Source organism: Macaca mulatta, chromosome 1, assembly GCF_049350105.2.
Source record: "Macaca mulatta isolate MMU2019108-1 chromosome 1, T2T-MMU8v2.0, whole genome shotgun sequence".
Lineage (NCBI taxonomy): Eukaryota > Metazoa > Chordata > Mammalia > Primates > Cercopithecidae > Macaca > Macaca mulatta.
In genome coordinates, this window is record NC_133406.1 from 180,542,290 (window position 1) to 180,559,890 (window position 17,601).

Below are 17,601 nucleotides of genomic sequence, written 5' to 3' on the forward strand. Positions count from 1 at the left end.
ACCCCAATGGAGAGATCAGAACAAGTAGAAGAGCCTGGAGCCCTGCAGACATCCTTTACACTCTGGGAATTGTACAAATGACTGATCAATGGTGACGTTTGGTCCTGAGGGAGACAGAGGCTCACATTTAGCTGTGCTTAAGGACAATCGTATAATAATCATAATATCTTGTGCTGCATGGTGCTTTTATTTTTCAAAGTGTTTGCCATCAATTACATCATTTTACTCTTAAATATCCCTATGAGTCAGGAAAGACATCATTGCCATTAGTTGTTGTTCTTATTATTGATTTTTTTAAAACGCTCTGCTTGTTACAGAGCAAATAAAGCCATTCCCATTTTTAAACTGTTTCTAGTATATTTTTTCAATAAATTCTGTGCTTTAGCTTTCTCTTACTCGAGTTGTTGTCTTCAAATTGAAACATGGCGAATTTCCTTGACAAATGCACAGCAAGATGGCTTAGGAAGAGAATCACTAAAGAGTGGAAGAGCAGGAAAATGCATCTTTATGTACAAAAAAAACAGATTACAAAATCTGTAATTCCCAGTCTTGAATTTCCGCAGCAGCTCAAGTCAGGAGGACCAAGAGATCTATGAGCTGATATGACACCACAAGTTAGCAGCTGTTCACATGGATCCCAGGCAGTTGCCAAACGAATGCATCTCTCAACATAAACAGAACCAGTGGAAAGTCTGGGCCTCATGAAATCTTGACATCTGCCAAATTCCAGCTGCATGAAAATGAGATCTTACCTTCTTTTCTCATCATACAGAGAAGAAGGTATGATGCAGAAAAGAGAATTCTCATCTAGGTAAAAGCCAGAAATCCCAGATTCTACCACTCAGCTCTGCCATGGCCTTACTTGAGGCAAGTCAAAACCACTCTCGGAGCCTCATTCACTTCTAGAGAGTGGAAATACATGAACTTCTGAGGAAGAAGATCTGGTTGTGAATCCAGATTTTCTGCATTTTGACTGCACGACAAGTTATTTAATTTTCTGAACTCTAGTTACAACATTTGAATTGCTTAGATTTGAAGATTAACACCAATCTGTAAAAACACCTAATATATTGTTGGGCATATAGCAGAGGATTAAGAGTTATTAGTAGAACAAAATAAGCAATAAAGTTTACATAGGCTTGAAAGATATACATATGCTATACACATACATAATTACAGTGGTATTTCTTAAAAATAAAATCAGTTATTTTAAATGATTATAAAGGAATATGATACATCATGCATAGTATACATTAAACATTTTATATTATTTAGAATTCCTGAATAAATAATAGCTCTTCAAAAAAAGTAACCTTGTATAAAAGCAAGAGGTAGGATCACTCTCTTCTTTCATACAATAATTATCTAACGATCTCCTATGTGCCAAGCATGCTACTAACAAAACATACGGTGTCTGCCTTGTATAGAAAGGACGTTCAGCCAATTATAATGAAGGACTGTTCTTCCCTGGGGAAAGTACTTAGAAAGACTGTTTGAGGAATATATAAAAGTGCTGTCAAACTCAGTCTCAACAGAGTTTAGCTAGGTGAAAACAAAAGGTAGAGAATTCTAGTTTGAGCAAAGAGCATGAATGAACCAGCTTTGAGAAGAACATGAAAGACATTTGCTAAGAAGGAAAGAATCTATGGAAATCTTGGGGGTGGGGGAAGCATGAATCAATCTCTCAATTGACAAGAGATGAGATCCTTGTCTAATAATGTAAGAAACTACCACATGACGAATGCCGATCTTTTAATAGTAAGGTAGTTGGAACTCACTTATAAAAATCAAGTAGCAAAATGATTTAGCTGTTGGTTAACTCCAGCCTGGGCTATGCTGTGCATGGGAAATGAGCTCAGCTTTGAATGCAGCAGATTATGCTTGTTTGGGTAGTACTTCTAATCGAAGCATATACTTATATTTTCCCTCAATCACAGGAAAACAAATTGGCAGTGGCATATTGCTTTGATATTTCAACCATTTGCTAGATTTCCATCCCTCCAAGATATCCAGCATCCAATTCATGCTAAACAGAAGCATGAAGCATGAGTAGGCCAAACTAGAGAAACCAGTATTTATGAGCCTATTCAAACCTTGTAAAGATTTGATCAGCAAATATGCCAATTGATACACCATGTTTTACAACTGCAGTTGTCTTGGTCTATAAAACGTATTATAAATCTGAAGGGATTTCTGCTTTCTTTGCACACATTTCTGTTTTACTGCCACCGAGTGGTCTAGATTAAAATTGGCAGTTTTGTTGCTTGGAGTTTCAGGAAGCAAAAGAAAGACGAGTATTTTTATTTTTAAGTATAAGATACAAATAAATAATCCAGAAAGGCATCTTTCTCTCCTGCCTGGTTCATTCTATTTTCTCCATCTAAATATCTCCCCCAGTATACACAAAACCACACATGCACACACACACCCCCCATTCTATTTTCTCCATCTAAATCATCTAAATTCCTCCCCCAGTACACACACACATCCCACACACATTATTCCAGTCAAAATCTCGAAGACCCTAGTATGGATGATGGCCTATAGTATCCATGGGCTATTCTACCTGTGTGACCTTGAATAATTCATTCTACTTTTCTTTTCTACAACAGAGATTTGCTGAAACACTGTAAGAGTTTTTTTGTTTGTTTGCTTGTTTTTGTTTTTTAGCTCTTCTTCCCCATCCACTCCCTAGGTGGTATTTCTGATGTTTTAATATTATCCCATTTGTTATAAGCTGGATTATGACCTCCAAAAATGTATATGTTGAAGCCCTAATCTCCAAGTACCTCAAAACATGACTATATTTGGAGATATGGTCTTAAGAGTGGTAATTAAGTTAACATGAAGTCGTTAGAATGGGCTGTAATCCAATCTGACTGGTGTCCTTATAAAAAGTGGAAATTTGTACACATAGACTACAGAGATGCAGGCACAGAGAAGAAAGACTATATGAGGATACAGCAAGAAGGCAGCCATCTGCAAGCCAAGGAAAGAGGCCTCAGAAGAAACCAAACCTGCCAACACCTTGATCTTGGGCTCTGGCCTCCAGAACTGTGAGAAAATAAATGTCTGTTGTTTAAGCCACCCAGTCTGTGGTACATCATTATGGCAGCCCTAGCAAGCTAATATGCCATCTGAAGCAAAGATATCAAATAATACATAATGTATAGACTTCAAAGCAAGCAACTGGTGTCTTGTTAAAGAGTCTGTGGCATGAAATTGCCTGAATCTCCAATCCTAAGAGGTCTCAACTCAAGATGATTGAAAACTAAGAGCTCCATCTGTGTAACTATATATACCTACATAGACATGTATATTTATATATGTAAATATGTGTATTTACATATATGGATATATATTTATATATGTAAGTATATATGTACATACACATGCATATATGCTATATATACACACACACAGCTTTGAGAGTGAGACAAACAGGTTCAAATCCAGGCTCTGTCACTTATTAGCCGGGTGGCCTAGGCAGAATAATTCTCTAAGATGTATGACTCTGTTTTATAATGACAAAACTGGAAAATAACAAAGCATAGTGGTATAATGAGGTAATACATAAGTATTAAAGGATGTAATCTTTTTTCTTTATAATCCGTACTTATACCTCATGTATGTATTAGGGTTCTCTAGAGAACTAATGGGATAGATGTATATATGAAAGGGAGTTTATTAAGGAGTATTGACTCACATAATCACGAAGTGAAGTTCCACAAAAGGCTATCTGCAAGCTGAGGAGCAAGGAAGCCAGTCCAAGTCCCAAAACCTCAAAGGTAGGGAAGCCAACAGTGTAGTCTTTAGTCTGTGGAAGAAGGCCCGAGAGCCCCTGGCAAACCACTGGTGTAAGTCCAAGAGTCCAAAAGCTGAAGAACTTGGGAGTCCGATGTTCCAGGGCAGGAAGCATCCAGCATGAGCGAAAGATGAAAGCCAGAAGCCTCAGCCAGTCTAGTCTGTCCATATTCTTCTGCCTGCTTTTATTCTAGCAGCACTGGCAGCTAATTAGATGGTGCCCACCCAGATTGAGGGTGGGGCTGTCTCTCCCAGTCCACTGACTCAAATGTTAATCTCCTTTGGCAGCACCCTCACAGACACAACCAGGAACAATACTTTGCATCCTCAATCCAATTGAGTTGACACTCAATATTAACCATCACAGCTCAGATCACAAAGAAAATAATTTCCACTCCTTTCTACCTATTACTCAGGTAGCCCCAGGGGGATGTGCGGTTAATGCTAATCTTGAAAACCGATGTAGATTTGGACCTGTTTTCAGAAGAAGCAGAATGTCCCAACATTAAAGGGAAACAGCCTCTCTTTCCACCTTATTTTCTGCTGATGACTTAGCCTGTGACCCAACAAGCCCCCCGCTAAGTACAAGTACACTACAAGTACTCAGCATCTGCTCTACAGAATCAGCTAGACCCACAGCAGGACCTAATCTTAACTTGGAGGAAGTAGAAAAGATCCCAAATCTATTTTTGCCAAAGGGCCCTGATCTTTTTTTTTTTTTTTTTTTTTTTGAGATGGAGTCTCGCTCTGTACCCCAGGCTGGAGTGCGGTGGCGCGATCTCGGCTCACTGCAAGTTCAGCCTCCTGGATTCACCGCCATTCTCCTGCCTCAGCCTCCCGAGTAGCTGGGATTACAGGTGCCTGCCACCACGCCCGGATAATTTTTTGTATTTTTAATGGAGATGGGGTTTCACCGTGTTAGGCAGGATGGTCTCGATCTCCTGACCTCGTGATCCACCCACCTCGGCCTCCCAAAGTGCTGGGATTACAGGCGTGAGCCACCGCGCCCGGCCTGGGCCCTGATCTTTAATATCTACCGGTCTGTAAATAAAGATGACATTTTGGCTCCCAATTTGACTCCATGTTTCAAAGTCTCTACTAGTTGGAATCCGATAGAATGAAGCTTCTAGTCTTCTGACAACAGGGACCAAGAAGTCAGTGGTGTCAAGGAGCAAAGATGAGTTCCTCAGGAAAACACTGAGTTGATCTTGGCAGAGACTCATTGCCCTGGGCAAATGCACTGGGATATCTAGTGGAACTTCTTTTTTTTATTATTATTTTTTAAATTTTCATTATTTATTTATTTTTTAATTCAACAGTTTTTGGGGAACGGGTAGTCTTTGATCACACGGATAAGTTCTTTAGTGGTGATTTCTGAGATTTTGGTGCATCCATCATGTGAGCAGTGTACGCTGTACCCAATGTGTAATCTTTCATCTCTCACCCCCTCCCATCCTTCGCCCCAAGTCCCCAAGTTTATTGTATCATTCTTATGCCTTTGAGTCCTCATAGCTTAGCTCCCACTTACAAGTGAGAACCATATGATGTCCAGTTTTTCCATTCCTGAGTTACTTCACTTAGAATACTGGTCTTCAACTCCATCCAGGTTGCTGCAAAGGCTATTATTTTGTTCCTTTATATGGCTGAGTAGTATTCCATCGTGTGTGTGTGTGTGTGTGTGTGTGTGTGTGCATGTGTGTGTGTGTGTCTATCACAATTTATTTATCCACTCGTTGGTTGGTGGGCATTTCGGAAATGGAACTTCTTTTTATGAGATTTTAAGAGCAGTAAACAAAGGCAACAAGAGAAAATGACAGCCATACTGTACTCAGCATATAAAGTGGGAGAAAGATCCCATTCTACAGAGGCTCTATGGTTTCCTATAGAAATACTAGTTCCAAGGCAGCACAGCAATGTTTAGTCCCATCAGATTAATGATTTTTCATCCCAACAGAGTAGCGTCCCCACAAGGAGCATTTGAAATAAGAGGATGTGTTTTCATAGCCACAATGAATGAATGGAGTGCACTTTTGGCATTCATTTTCAAGGGCTGGGGTTGCTAAATGTCCTGCAATGTTCTTGACAGTCCTGCAAAATGAAGCATGTCCCACCTAGAATGCCAGTACTACCTCCACTGAGAAGTACCACCGTAACTTGAGGATGGGGGCAATTATTCATTCTCTTTCATCCTTTAATATAACATTTTCTGAGCTCCTTCATATCAGGCCCTGAGTGAAAATTGATGGATCTGATATTAACAACACAGTCACCCATAAATTTCAAAGCATACCAGTAGATATTCCATGAATTCTCACCAACACACCGTCACTGAACTTTTGTTGAATTTTTTTTCTCCCTTGAGAATATCATGGAAGCCACTTGAGAATAGCACTTTGAGGGTGTTCTCCAGGAGGATGTTATTATAATTACCGGACAAGGATGCTATGGTCCAAAGTGCTCAAAGCATCAAGCCCTCAAGAGACTACAACAGACCTGCATTCCTTATGATTCTCACAGTGTTGAGGCCACACTGGGCTTTATCCCAAAAAGTGGGAGATACCTTTGCTTTTCCCTTTTATGTGACTCTGTCACCTGTTCACCAAACAAGTGCCACTTATGTTCTCATGTCTCAGAGTCTCCCCACATCACTCCTTTATCATCCACTTCTAGCTATGTATAGAATAGACTGAGGTACATGAGCAGGATACCTAAATTTCAGATAAACACTCTAATGTCCAACCTTTTTCAGACTCTGTCCTAGATACCACATAAAACCACATTATTTTTCTCCTTCAATAACTCTTTTCCACCCCTGGAAAAAACCCTCAAACAAATCTGCCCCCTAAGGCTTTACTTACCAGTTCAATTTATCAGATATATGTAAATCCTAGTTTAGGGTCAAACTGGAATGCCCCCTCCTACTACATATGAATTGAATTAACTATGCTTTCTTATACATGTTGATGATTGATACAGATTAGATAAATAGAGGACAGAGCCACTGACAGAGAGGGGAAGGGAGGAAGGAAGGAAGGAGGGAGGGAGGGAGGGAAGGAAGGAGGGAGGGAGGGAAGAAAGTGGATGGGTGCTTGGCAGACACCACACTCCCAATTAAATTTAGCTATTATCATTAATACACGTTGCAACAACTCTGCTATCAATGTCATTTTAAAAATGCAGAAACTGAGGCTCAAAGCCACAGGCAATTAGTCCGTAGCTTTAGGAGTCTAACTCATCTCTGACTCCAAAGTTCAGGTACTTTCTATTAAATTCTACAAGCTCTACATTCCACCCTATGTAAAACTCAGTCACTTTGAAACCATGTAACAATGTATCATACATAGAAGACTGTATGTATACCCATTATGTATTTGTGCTTCATTCTGTAAACATGGGTTCCTCTCTCATCACATTCTAACAAGGACGGTAAATTGTCATGGTTGGACTGCTGTGTGCAGCTGAAGCCAAATGTCATGTGCTGCATGTCAACAAAGCCTACGTCACACTTGACATACACCAATTTATGCTATTCTAGAGATAATAACAGGCATATTACAGAAATAAGTAGGTATCTTTCTTCCACATGTACTGTGGGTGGATAAACTGTAAACAACATTTTCTTTATTTGAAAGTTGTAAATGCAACAGATGGGAAAATTTCTGTTAATAACATATCAGCAATCATGCATATCTATATTTTGTTTGTAAATATAAACTTGTTCTGAATTATAGTGAATTTTCTGCAAGTGTGGGTGTGGTAAACATTACTAGGGCTCATTATTATCCACTTCTCTCTTTTCAGGCACAGGGAGACTGTGCCCTTTTTAAGGTATAGGGCTATCATTGACTCAGACCAATGGACTGCATGCAGCAACAATGTGTGTGTCTCTCCTAAGGCAAAACATTTCATTCCAGGTGGGTAACCTTCTAGCACTTTCTTGTCTTGCCACAGGCATCATGGAAGCATGTGTTGAGAGGGAGGTGCTGTAGGGTCCACATAGACCAGATTGTTGAGCCAACACATGGAGGATAATCATCCTGGAGAACTGCCCAAATCCACAGCAGAATTTGTGTGAATGAAAATTACATTTTTGGTTTCTCAAGCCATGGAGCTGTAGGTGTTGTCTTTTAACACAGTGTAACTTGGCCTCTCCTGATTAATGGGATGGGTGAGGTTATTTCATTCATACTGTAAGATAACACATACATCTCTCTGTTGTAGTCAAAAGTAACATATGCATTGTCATCTGATACTCAAACTCTACAATCTGGCCCAAACCTACCTTTGCAATTTTGTCTTCTGCATTCTCCAAATGAACCTAGATGTGATTCCTTGGCCATATCCCATTTCTTGCTTTTCTCTGTCTCTACTTACGTTATTCCCCTACTTACAGTTATTATCTTCCCTTCTCATATGTCAATTACTACCTGTCTTTTAAAGATTCAACTCATCTGTTAACTCTTCAGAGAAGTCTTTCTTAATCCTACAATTATGAAGCAATTTATCTTTCCTTTGAATTTTCATATTTATTTGTTACTGTACCTTACTTTATGTCATAGCTAATGATTATTTATGAGCATGTTTTATCCCTCCTGCCGGCAATCTTGAGAGGGGCATTTGAATCTTATTCATCATTGTATCCTCAACAACTCACCATGGTGCCTTAAAATTACATTCAATAAATATTTGATAGATGTAGAGGTACCAGTATTATGAATTTAGTAAGTTTTATCATAAAATCAATTCGGGCCACTTGAGTGTGTCTAAAGGAGTCAAGACACATTCCTTTACTCAATCATTTTTTTCTTCCCCTTTTAAAAAAGGGAGAGCGTTATCCTAACCAGGCCATCTTTATTAGTGGGTAGGGATATTATGCATTGAAAAGTCCTGCCTATACACAAGGTCCGTCTTCTAGGCCATGAAGCGTATCAGGAAATAGAGCAGGCTTTCTTCTTGTCCCAGAAGCATTTAGGAACTGGGGAGTTTATGGCACTGGGGCATAGGGGCTGGTAGTAAGAAAACTGGAAATGAAAGAAGAGTATCAGCAGCACTAATAGTTATTGGGAATGTAGAGTGTACCAGGACCTGTGCTAACAGATTTATGTATGTTATATCACTTGCTATTTCCAAGAGCAGCAGGGAGATGGTATCACATGGTGGATAACACATAAACTCTGTAGCCAGACTGCATATGTTTTAATTCCAGCCCCATCACTACCTGTAATCTTGGACAAGGCACTTGACTTGTCTCTGTCTCAGTTTCCTTAATTGAAAATAATACTCCCTACTTATTACTGTAATAAATGTGTTAATAAATAAAAAACACTTAGAAGAAAGCCTGTACATGATAAATGCACAATAAATATTGCTTTAAAAAAGAATGATGTTGTTATTATACTCCCTTTATAGATTAAGATACTAAAGCGTAAATGTTAAGCTCATTGCCCAAGGACATGAAGGTAATAATTAACAGAGCCAAGATTTGAAACCAAACCTTCTAGCCTCAGAATCAGCATTCTTAATTCTTCTACCATACAGCCAGAGGCCTTCAACATTATCGAGATAGAATGTTACAAGCAATATTAATGCTCCACTTTGCTGGGTAGAATGGCCAGATCCAATAACTTGTGAGGTCTATTTCAACCTTGAGATTCTCTGTGTCTTAATCTGTTCAGACTACTATAGTAAATATACCATATACTGGGTGAGTTATAAACAACAGAAATTTATTTCTCATGGTTCTGGAGACTGGGAAGTCCAAGATCAAAGTGCAGCAGATTCAGTGTCTGAAGAAAGTCTGTTTCCTCGTTCAAAGACAGTCTTCTTCTTGCTGTATTTTCCCATGGTGGAACAGGCAAGGGAGCACTCTGAAGTGTCTTTTACAAGGACTCTAAACCCATTCATGAGGGCCCTGCCCTCATGAACTAACCTCCTCCCAAAGGTCCCATCTCCTAATACCATCACCTTGGGGATTAGGGTTTCAACATACAAATTTTAGGTAACACATTCAGTATATAGCACTGTAGTTCTATTCACAGATGTTAAAACTTAAAGGCAGGTAAAGTTCTTAACAATCTAGAGCAGGGTAAGCTAATAGCAGAGGAGGCCAGATGGTCTTCATGTGGTTTAGAACTTCCGCTCTGTGGTCATTCTCTTGAACTTTATTACAACCACATTTTCCAGGCCACTATTATTATACTATAGAATTTTAAAACATAATGCTCCAAGGAGATGCTTTAGAGTCCAGCAAATGTGAATTTGAATCATTGTACTACCATTTATTTGTGGTAAGACCTTGGGCAAGTTATTCAACCTCCTATCAGGTTAACCTCTATTGGGTTCCTGCACCTTATAACTGTCTGGGTACTAACTCTTCCAATAGCTCCTACTAACAATTTTGTACATGATTATACCACCCACCAGTTCCATCCCCCAATACAGCAGTTCATTGGTTCAGATATTTCCTGACCAAGCTGGGTCGACCATAATTGCTCCTCTAGCAAATGGAACTAAGAAATTCCAGATTTTGCCAGCTCCTTGGGTAGAAATGAAACTTGTGAATTATGATTAGTGACTTTCTATCTGGTGATTATTTATGAGCATGTTTTATCCCCCAGCATGTTACCTGGGGGATGAGAAAACATTAATGTGTGCTACAGAGAAGAATAAATGAAGCTGATACACAGAGTAGTAGAGACAAGAGTCCTAAAAAAATTACCTGCCATAGTCCCTGACTGTTCCAGAGGCCTGGATTCATTTCTGTACTTAGTTTCATAAGAAATTCCCTTTTTGCTACAGTCGGCTGCGGTGGAATTTCAGCTATGTACAACCAAGGTCCTCGACAATCCAACACTCTGAGATCAGATTCCTCATCAGTAGAACAGAGATAATAATACCCTACATCCCTTATAACATCATTACTGAAATTAAATGAAGTGCCACATAAAAAGTGCCTCATCCAACGACTAGCACATAGTAAACCTTAAATAAATAGTAGCTGCTATGATAATATGCTTATCAAAATCACATTATACTATTAAAAGTCATCTCTCATGTTTATTTTCTCTCATGTACGTAATATACATTTGTGATCACATACTATGTACTATCACTGTGTTCAGAATGGGCTATGTGGCGAGTAAGACATAGTATTTATTTATCATCAACAATTGAGCAGGTGAGAAAGATTCTAAAGTCATAATTATTATCAAAATAGTAGATTCAATAAAACTCTTGCTGTACTGAAAAGAGTGAACCACCTGACTGGGGGCATTGAGGATAAATGCCTTTGCAGGGTCAGTAACATGGACATGATCTTAAAAGTCAGAAACCGAGTCACACAAAAGACCTTTCATGCAGAACAACAACAAAAATGCTCAGCAGAGGCATGTGGGGATAAAACTCCAGGGAAGGTTGCGGAACACCAGTTAACTGCAGCTGAAGTTCATTAGGTTGGGAGAGAACATGGGACATGAGTTTGGGGAGGTGAGCAAAGCCAAACCAAAGAGGCCATAATAAAGAACGTGAACTCGAGTGTTCTTCAGCACTATAGGGTGACTAAGGTTAATAATTGATATGTATTTTCAAACAGCTAGAAGAGAAGTTTTGAGATGTTTTCAACACAAAGAAATAAATATTTGAGCCAATGGATATGATAATTACCCTGATTCAATCATTATACATTGTACACAAGTATTAAAATATTACCTTTACCCCATAAAATATGTATAAAGAAAGAACACTAATAGCAATAAACTCTTGCAGTACCAAACTCTATCCTAAACATGTTAACTCATTTAACCTCACATTGTGGTACATATTGGTATTATTCATGAAGAAATAAAGTCACAGAAAGGCAAAGTAGTTGCCTGAAATAACATCATATTAAATGGAAACCAGGTTTTGAACCCTGTTAAGGGTTGAATGGTGTCCCCCTCCTCCCACTTTATTTGTTGGCATCCTAGCTCTGACCATCAGATCTCACAATGTGACCTTATATGTAAGTAGGGTGGTTGCAGAGGTAATTAGCCCAATATCACTTGTGTCCTTATACACAAGGGGAAATTTGGACACAGACACACACACAGGGAGAACACCATGTGAACATGAAGATGGAGATCTACAAGCCAAGAAACATCACAGACTTCCTGCAAACCCCGAGAAGCTAGGAGAGAAGCATGGAATAGATCCTCCTTCACCACCATCTGAAGGAACCAACCCTGCCAATACCTTGACCTCAGACTCCTAGCTTCCAATAACTATGAGACAATGCATTTCTGCTCTTCAATCCACTCACTTTGTGGTACTTCTTTATAACAGCCCTAGAAAACTATTACAGGGCCCAAATTTGGCGCATCTAATCAGTATGCTATACAGTTTTATTTTTCCAGAGCCAAGAGAGCATTTTAAGGAGAAAAGAAACTTGACCATATCTGCTTTCTATTTAAAGTCAGCCTGCCTTTGCTTGTCTTTTTACCTGAAGTCCCTCATTAGTCATAAAGACTAATGGCTTGGGTCCTGTATGTCTCTTGGAGAAAAAACAAATGTAACACCCCCATATCTTTGTAATACAGCTCAGTTTAACATCAGTATTTGCCTCTCCTCTATTTGGACAAGAGACTTCACTGCAAAATGCCTCATTTTTATAGATCTATGATTAGACTGTTCAAAACAGCAGTTCTTTATTGCTTCCTGTTTATAAACTCATTCTACTTTGACTTATAAGGGCAAAAACAAAACACTGGAGACCATTTTTTTCCTCTTCCTTACTCTGTTTGATGGTAAATGTAAAATCCTGAAGTTTTAGGAGGGGGCATTCTTTGGTCCCTTATTGCAGCTATTTATCTTTCTTTGGGAAGAAAGGAGAGAGCGCTGACTCGGATGGAGATGTTTCTGTGGAATCTTTCTCTGGTGACTCGTAATCTAAAGCTGTTGAATTCAAGGAAGGCAGTTTTAACCACAGTATTTAATCTTGTGGAGACATTTATTGCACAGCTTTTTGTTTTGCCTTGTTTAATATAAACCACTGGAGAGATGTTTCGTGGTTGTGTCATTTCATAAAGCAGAGTGTAAAGTAGACAATAGCAGATAAGAAAAGACCACTCCTTAGCAATTCTGTCACAGAATCTGCATTCTGTAAGGAATGTAGAGCCTTAAAACAGCAGCAATAAAAATATTATCATTAATACATATTGATAAGAACAATGGCTAACTAACATCCACAGAGGAAGTATGGAGGAGGGGCTGTAGAGGCTACTTACAGAGTCAGGCACACCTGGATTTTTTATTATGCTTCTGACTTTTCCTAGCTACATTCCCTTCAGCAAGTTCTTTTTCTTCTCTAAGCCTCAGGTTCCTCATCTCTGATATGAGAATATTAAGTCTTTTTTCATAAGGTTGTTATGAAGATGAAATGGGATGTTGAATGAAAAGCTCTTAACTCAGTGTCTGGCACATACTAAATGTTCACTAAATGTTAGCAGCTATTGTTATAAACAAGAATATAATTTATTATAAGCCTGTTGCATGTCAGGGGCCTCCAGGTACATTATGTCTAATCCTGATAATCTTAGAGGGTAATTATTATTTTCTCCACCTTACAGATAAAAGAGTTAAATTACTTGTTCCAGGTCACTCAGCAGAGGTTCCCTCAGGTCCGAAAAATAGATCAGATTTCACCTGAATACCATCAAACTGGTAGAAGAGCTGCACAATAGAAAGCGTCTCCCCAATGCCACTGTGTTTCAAGTTGGCATTTGTAAAACCTACAGAGTCAAGATGAGGTCAAAGGATAGTCTTTAGTAGAATAACTAATTTGGTCAAAACCAATTTGCTCCTTCAAGCTTTATCAAAGAATTTATAGGAAAATTCAAAATGCCATCCAATCAATTAACTGTATCCCATAGAAAAAGTTTAATAACCTGAAGTTTAAGAGTCTCTCTGTTAGTCAGGTCTCCTTGGGTAAAGATTAATGACAGTCATCTCAAAATATTGTAAACAAAAGGGACGTTTATTACTCGTGTGTTTGAGAGTTCTGGAATCTCTAATTTCAGGCATAGCTGGATCCAGGCTCTTTGCTTTCCTCTCCTTTCCCGTGCTGGCTCCATTTTTAGCTCTGCTTTTCTCTGTTGGCTGACTTCCTTCTCTCTGAAAAATTGTAGTCTAGTAATCTTAACAGATATAAACTTTTTTCCTCCTATATGTGTATACAAATGATCCTTGAACAACACAGGTTTGAACTGTGCAGGTCCACTTATAGGCAAATTTTCTCCCAGCTCTGCCACCTCCAAGACAGCAAGATCAATCCCTCCTCTTCCTCCTTCTCTTCAGCGTACTTCATGTGAAGATGTTGAGGATAAAGACTTTTATGATGATCATTTTCACTTAGTAGATACATTTTCTCTTCCTTATGATTTTCTTAATAAGATTTTCTTTTCTCTAGCTTATTTTATTATAAGAATACATTATATAATATATACATATAATATACACAATATGTGTTAATTTATGATGTTATCAGTAAGACTTCCAGTCAACAGCAAGCTATAAGTAGTTAAGTTTTGGGGGTGTCAAAAGTTACACGCAAATTTTCAACTGCACGAGGAGTCATCACCCCTAACCTCTGTGTTGCTCAAGGGTCATTGATAAGAACTTTGGCCTTTTTAAGCCATAGAGTATAATCAAGCAACACTTTGACTGAAAATGCCCACAAGGACTCCTTGAAACAGGAAAAGATATTCCCAAAGAAAGCATTCAATTCACAGAAAGAAAGAATAGGGAAGCGTTTTAGGTGGACAAAACTCCCATGAGAACCATTTTCATTAGAGTATTTTTTAGAAAGAAATTTTAATATTCAATTTTGGTTATCTTCTCCTTCATTCATTTGCTCAAAAAATTTTGTAGAGCACACTATAATCTAGATACTGTTCTGGATATTTAACAAACACAGAGAAGAAAAAGAAAAGAAGAGTCCTTCAATAGCATGACATTAAATTTTCCCATGGATAATATAATAAATTACCACACACAAATGTATTGTCTTACATTTTTGAAGGTTAGATGTCCAAAATCAGTCTCACTGGGCTAAAGTCAAGGGGTCAGCAGAATAGATTCCTTCTGGGGGTCTTGAGTAGAATCAGTTTCCTTGCCTTTTCTAGCTTCCAGAGACCATCTGCATTCATTGGCTCATGATCCCTTCCTCAAATCCCTGTACCCTCTTGCCTCCATTGTCACATTTACCTCCTCTTCTGTCATCAAATCTCTCTCACCTCCCTCCTATAATGACACTTGTGGTTACATTTAGGGCTCATCTGAAAAATTCAGATAATATTTCCCTCTCGAGTTCCTTCACTTAATCACATCTGTAAAGTTCTTTTTGCCATGGAAGATAATATTCACAGGTTCTGGGGATTTAAAGGTGGACATCTTGAGGGAGGGGCATTATTCAGCCCTCTACAGCATAGCAGGAGAAGCCCGGACAACCAAAGCAAATAAATACCACACTCTCAGACAAAGACAGACATATTTCCTAAGAGAGAAGCCACAGGTTATATATAAGATTAAGAAGCTACTTTCAGCTGTGGAATCCAGTTTGGCTTCTTGCAAAATAACAGCAAACATTCATATTGTTCATTATGTGTCAGGCATTGTTCTAAGTCCCTTTCTTGTATAACTCGCTTAAAATTCACAAAAAGTCATCCTCATGGTATGGAAGAGGAAACTAAAGCACAAAGATGTTAAGTGATTTGCCCAAGATTGCACTGAACTAGCAGGGCAAGGATTTGAACTCAAGGTGTTCACATATCATTTGAGATCCAACTTAAAGAATGGATAGGCAGGCTGACACAATGAGAAATGGAGGGGCATTATAGGCAGAGGAAACAAAGTGAACAAAGGCACTGAGACAGAGATATGAAAGGGAGATTCAGGCCAGTGAGTAAACTGGGTTGGCTGCAGCGTAACAGGCCTAGGAGAAGTAGTGGGAGATCAAGCTAGCGATCTAGCTTGAAGTCAGTTAGTGGAAGGTCTTGAAACCACAGACACCTGCTATGGCTGATGAGATCTTTCAGATGTTTGGTAGAGGAGGGGACTTGTCAGAGTTGGGCCTTGGGAAGACTGATCTGGAAGCAATGTGAAGGCTGGGAGGGAGGAGTCAGAAGGGAGCTGTTCCTGCTTCTCTGCTCCCTTAGCACTTTCTATATCGTAGAATGTGGTTATGTGTCTCACCCACTAGAGAGTGAACCCCTAGAGGGGAGCTGAGTGTGCTGTCCATCTCTGCCTGCATATGCCAGTGGGTGATACATTTATCTGTAAAGCACAGTACAGCTAGAGGTTAGGAGGCAGAGGTATGGATGCTAGAGCTGCTGCTGCCTACGTTGATGCAAATAACAATACTATTTGGGAGTCAATCTAAAGTGTCTTTGCCTATCATCTGAAGTTTATTTTAGCATAATAACAACCTACTGGAAATGTAGGATATGCAGATCTATATTCTAATCTTAGCTCTGTACTTGCTTTTGCAGGATTTGGAGTAATTTATCAATACCCCAACTTGTTTCTTTTCTCTTTAAAATAAAGTAAAACTACTTTATTTATAACTATTAACTTGTGAGGTGAGAGTTATCCCGCTCACATAAGGGATCTGGCATAGAGATAGTACACAACGTTATTATTATCAATGTATAATATTCTGGTTTTGTTTGTTTGTTTGATACTGAGTCTCCCTCTGTCCCCCAGGCTGGAGTGCAGTAGTAGGATTTTGGCTCACTGCAAGGTCCATCTCCCAGGTTCAAGCAATTCTTCTGCCTCAGCCTCCGGAGTAGCTGGGACTACAGGTGCACACCACCACGCCCCGCTAATTTTTTGTATTTTTAGTAGAGACGGGGTTTCACCATGTTATCCAGGATGGTCTCAATCTCCTGTCCTCCTGATCTGCCCACCTAGGACTAACAAAGTGCTGGGATTACAGGCGTGAACCACTGTGCCCGGCCGACAATTTCATTTAATTTAGTCACCAACTCCCAGTTAGGACCCTGTTATTATTTTGCCCCGTTTTATAGATGAGGAAACAATCTCAGGGAAAAGAAGAGATTTACTCAAGCCATACAGTGGAGACGTCTGGATTTGAATCTACTGTGTTCGAATCTCAACTGTGTGCAAACTCACAAAGGGAAATGAAGCTTCAGAGGAAGGGCAGGACAAGGGTGACCACACAGGTGAGCCAGATGGGCGAGAAGGATGCCTGCATATCGCTGAAGAAGAGAGAAGGCACAGATCAAAAACACCTAGACTCTTCACCCACCGGCAGCCATAGCCTGGGTCCATTGCCGCGGCAGTGGAGAAAAACCTGGTCCCCGCCCAGAAACAGCCTTCTGCGTCCTTAGCGACCAGGGCGGAAGAGGCGCCCCCCGCGACGCGGGCCCTGTGATTGGCTAGATTCCTGGGCTCAGTCCCCACGCCGCGTCCTGTCTCCAGGGTCTGAGAGTGTCAACTTCCTGGGGAGAAGCACGGACCGCGCAACTCTGAGCCGCCAGGGTGGGAACGCTGCCCTAGCGGTAAGCACCCCTCTCTGTTCTCTCCTGGGAAAGACCTCAGGACCGACACGCAGCTGCTGGGCAGGGAGGGGACTTGAGGATCACGAATTCCGAGTCTGGAAGATTCCAGACAGGCGCAAAGAGGTTGCAGGTCCCCGGAATGAGGGGCTGCCGTCGCACAGCAGGTCTTTAGTATTGGACTTTTGGGAAGAACCCTGGTCTAGCCATCACACCCAAGTACTGGAAACAATCCTGTCCTTCATTC

General features: G+C 39.8%; 1 protein-coding gene across 2 annotated transcripts in view; it reads left to right on the forward strand.

Moving 5' to 3' along the window:
- The first annotated feature begins 17,275 nt into the window (after positions 1-17,275).
- Positions 17,276-17,601, forward strand: part of C1H1orf87 (chromosome 1 C1orf87 homolog) — an 83,267-nt gene continuing 82,941 nt past the window's right edge. For both annotated transcript variants that reach the window (XM_028833091.2, XM_015140894.3), the window contains exon 1: positions 17,276-17,357. The gene's annotated coding sequence lies outside the window, so the exon portion shown is untranslated. The remainder of the gene's footprint in view (positions 17,358-17,601) is intronic.